General features: G+C 36.2%; 1 pseudogene; it reads right to left on the bottom strand.

Annotated features, from left to right (window-relative positions):
* Positions 1-274: 274 nt before the first annotated feature.
* LOC116523472 lies at positions 275-928 on the bottom strand (annotated as a pseudogene).
* Positions 929-4381: the final 3453 nt, after the last annotated feature.

Here is a 4381-nt window from a genome sequence, read left to right as displayed (position 1 = left end):
TGAGTCAGTTGCCAAGCGTCTGGATTTTGATGACGGGATCCTGCAACGGTCATAAGTGTGAAAAACGTCACGAGTGACTTTTTCTGGTGCCGTTGTAACTCTGAACAGTCACTAAATGAACAGTTGTAAATCAAGGACTATCCCCAAATCCCAAAGTCTTGGATAACCCTGAGCAGCCAAGGATTTCATCCAATTATCCTCTTTCTTTCTCTCACACAAACACACCAACACAAATGCACACCAATACAAACACACACAAAAACTCACACAAACACAAATGCGCACAAACATACAAATACAAACTCACACAAACAAATGAACACAAATACAAATGCACACAAACACACACACATACGCAAACACAAACACACACACAAACACACACAAATACACAAACACACAAATGAATGCACACATACAAACGCACTCAAACAAACACACACAAATGCAATCGCACACAAACGCACACAAAGACAAACACACAAACACGCACACAAAGACAAATGCACACAAATACACACAAACATGCAAAGAAACACAAACTTACACAAACACACAAACACAAAAGCACACAAACACAAAGAAACAAACTTACACAAACACAAATGCACACAAATACACAAACGCACACAAACACACAAAGATGCACAAACACACAAAGACGCACGAACACACAAAGAAACAAACTTACACAAACAAATGCACATAAATACAAACTCACACAAACGCACAAAGAAAAACAAACGCACACAAATACAAACACGCACAAACCCACAAACACAAACTCACACAAAGAAACACAAACTTACACAAACACAAATGCACACAAATACAAACACGAAAGCACACAAACACGCACAAACACACACAAACACATACACAAATGCACACAAACACACAAATACAAATGCACACAAACACCCACCAGCTTTACGTTGTCCGTCTTCGGAAAATCCAAATGCAGCGATTCTTGTGCTGATTTTCCACCCAGCTTTGCCATTATAAGTAATCCTTGAGTTACGACCCTTCATTTAGTGACCAAAGTTAAAACACTGCTGAAAAAAGTGACTTGCAACCTGTCCTCGCTCTTACGACCGGTGCAGCATCCCCATGGTCAAAATCGGAGGAAGGAAGGAAGGAAGGAAGGAAGGAAGGAAGGAGTGGGGGGTGCCAGTTGTCCCCGCAGCTTCTCCTTTGCTCCCTCCTTTCACCTAAAAGCTGATTTGAGAGCAGGCAAGATTGGGCCCTCGATGGAGACCCCCATAAAGCAGTCAGAGAAGTCAACTGACTTAATCGGAGTCCTCAAAACATTTTGGAAAAAGCAGAAAAGGGGAGAGGAGAAGAGAAGAAAAGAAAAAAGAAGAAAAAGAGTAGAAAAAAGGAAAAGGAAAAAAAGAAGAGAAAGAAAAAAGAAAGTAAATAGAAAAGGAGAAAGAAAATAGAAAATAAAGAATAGAAAAGAAAAGTGAAAGAAAAGAGAGAAAAAAGAAAAGAGAAGGAAAAAAGAAAAGAAAGAAAATAGAAAAGAAAAAAAAAGAAAAGAGAAAGTAAATAAAAAAGAGAAAAAGAAAAGAAAAGAAGAAAAGAAAGTAAATAGAAAAGAGAAAGAAAAAGAAGAGAAAGAAAAGAAAGAAAAAAGAAGAGAAAGAAAAAAGAAAGTAAATAGAAAAGAAAAAAAGTGAAAGAAAGAAGAAGGAAAAAATAGGAAAAGAAAAGAAAAAAAAGAAAGAATGGAAAAAAGGGAAAGAAAAGAATAGAGAAAAGAAAAGATCGCTTCTTCCTGCAGTGACCCTGCGACATGGCAACCGTCATAAATACGAGTCACTATCCAAGCGTCTGAATTTTGACCACATGATGATGGAGATGCCACATAGGTTAGAAGTGTGATGAACAGTCATAAGTCACTAGTTTCGTTGCCGTTGTAACTTCAAACGGTCACTGAATAAACTGTTGTAAATCGAGGACTACTGTTCAAATAAGTTTGCCCGAACAATACAAATTTGGAAAAACGTCAATCCAGATGTTGTGACCAGCCGGGGAATCTGGCGCTCAGAGCAAGCACATCCTCCTCCTCAAGTCTTTATTACAGCCCAAAGTTGAATATGTGGTACCTGTAGTCCTTGGACTTACGACCATCCATTTAGTGACTGCTCGAAGTTTCAACAGCACTGAAAAAACTCCAGGGAATCCTCAATTTACGACTGCAATTGAGGTCAAACTTTCTGCTGCTAAGCAAAACAGTATTTCCTCATTTATATTTATATTTTAGATTTATACTGATTGTTTCCTAGTATGAATTGATTGCTTATTTGTACCATATGACTATCATTAAGTGTTGTATCTTATGATTTCTATTCTATTCTAATTTCTATTCTATTCTAATTTCTATTCTATTCTAATTTCTATTCTATTCTAATTTCTATTCTAATTTCTATTCTATTCTAATTTCTATTTTATTCTATTCTAATTTCTATTCTATTCTAATTTCTATTCTATTCTATTCTAATTTCTATTCTATTCTAATTTCTATTCTATTCTAATTTCTATTCTAATTTCTATTCTATTCTAATTTCTATTCTATTCTAATTTCTATTCTATTCTAATTTCTATTCTATTCTAATTTCTATTCTATTCTAATTTCTATTCTATTCTAATTTCTATTTTATTCTAATTTCTATTTTATTCTATTCTAATTTCTATTCTATTCTAATTTCTATTCTATTCTAATTTCTATTCTATTCTAATTTCTATTCTAATTTCTATTCTATTCTAATTTCTATTCTATTCTAATTTCTATTCTAATTTCTATTCTATTCTAATTTCTATTCTATTCTAATTTCTATTCTATTCTAATTTCTATTCTAATTTCTATTCTATTCTATCTTGCCCTACCCTACTCTACTCCATTCCACTCCATTCTCTGTTCTGTTCTCTTCTGTTCTGTTCTATTCCGTTCTGTTTTTTATTCTATTCTATTCTATTTCTATTCTATTCTATTTCTATTCTATTCTATTCTATTTCTAGAGCCACTAGTCTCAATAAATAATTCTGGATGGCATAGAGTTTAAATAATATATATATATATATATATATATATATATATATATATATATATATATATATATATATATATATATATATATATATATATATATATATATATATTTAAATTAAACATTGCAAAGTTAAATAAAAACACTGAATATAGATTCCTGGGTCTGGAGGGGATCTCAGAGGTCTTCTAGCCCAACCCCCTATTCAAGGCAGGAGATCTTACATCATAAATATGCAGCTGAGTTACTTGGTCTCTCTCTATAACTCAATCAGAAGGGACCTTGGAGGTCTTCTAGCCCAACCCCCGGCTTAAACAGGAAACCCTGTACCACTTAAAACAAGTGACTGTCCCAGTCTCTTCTTAAAAAAAAACCTCCAGTGTTGGAGCACTCACACCTTCTAGTGGCAAGCAGTTCCACTGGTTAATTGTCCTCACCATTAGGAAATTTCTCCTAAGTTGCTTCTCTCCTTGATTAGTTTCCATCCATTGCTTCTTCTGCTGCCTTCAGGTGCTTTGGAGAATAGCTTGACCCCCTCTTCTTTGGGGCAGCCCCTCAAACACTGGAGCCTTGTAGGCACTGGGAAGATGTGGCAAGAAAGTTGGCAAAACTTTGGCAAAACTCACTTAACAACTTTTTCAGTTCGCAACTTTTGAATGTATTCTGTATATCTTGTATTATTCTATGTCAGTATTTCTCAACCTTGGCAACTTGAAGATATCCGGACTTCAACTCCTAGAATTCCCCAGCCAGCTGGCTGGGGAATTCTGGGAGTTGAAGTCCGGACATCTTCAAGTTGCCAAGGTTGAGAAACACTGTTCTATGTTCTATCTTCTGCTTGGTAGATGACTCCGATGTGGTTCCGAATGGTGCCACAAGGGGGCGCTCCTCACCAGAGGAAAACTAATAGAAAAGAGCTAGGGTGGAAAGAATAGGTAGTCCTCGACTTACGACCAACGTTGAGCCTCGAATTTCCGTTGCTAAGCAAGACAATTGCCACCCTTTTTTGCCACAGTTGCTAAATGAATCACTGCAGCTGTTAAGTTAGAAACACGGTCGTTAAGTGAATCTGGCTTCCCCCATTTGACCTTGATTGTGCAAAAGGAGATCACATAACCGTCATATCTATGAAACAGTTGCCAAGCGTCCGAATTTTGACCGCATGATGCTGCAATGGTCACAGGTGTGAAAAACGGCCCTAAGCCACTTTTTTCAGTGACATTGTAACCTCGAACGGTCACTAAACGAATTGTCATAAGTCGAGGACTGCCTGTATTGTTGGTGGGAAAACTGGACGTCCCCATTAAGAGAAGAATCAGGCCCATCGC

The sequence above is a fragment of the Thamnophis elegans genome, unplaced genomic scaffold (assembly GCF_009769535.1).
Source record: "Thamnophis elegans isolate rThaEle1 unplaced genomic scaffold, rThaEle1.pri scaffold_343_arrow_ctg1, whole genome shotgun sequence".
Lineage (NCBI taxonomy): Eukaryota > Metazoa > Chordata > Lepidosauria > Squamata > Colubridae > Thamnophis > Thamnophis elegans.
This window is presented reverse-complemented; position numbering and strand designations above follow the sequence as displayed.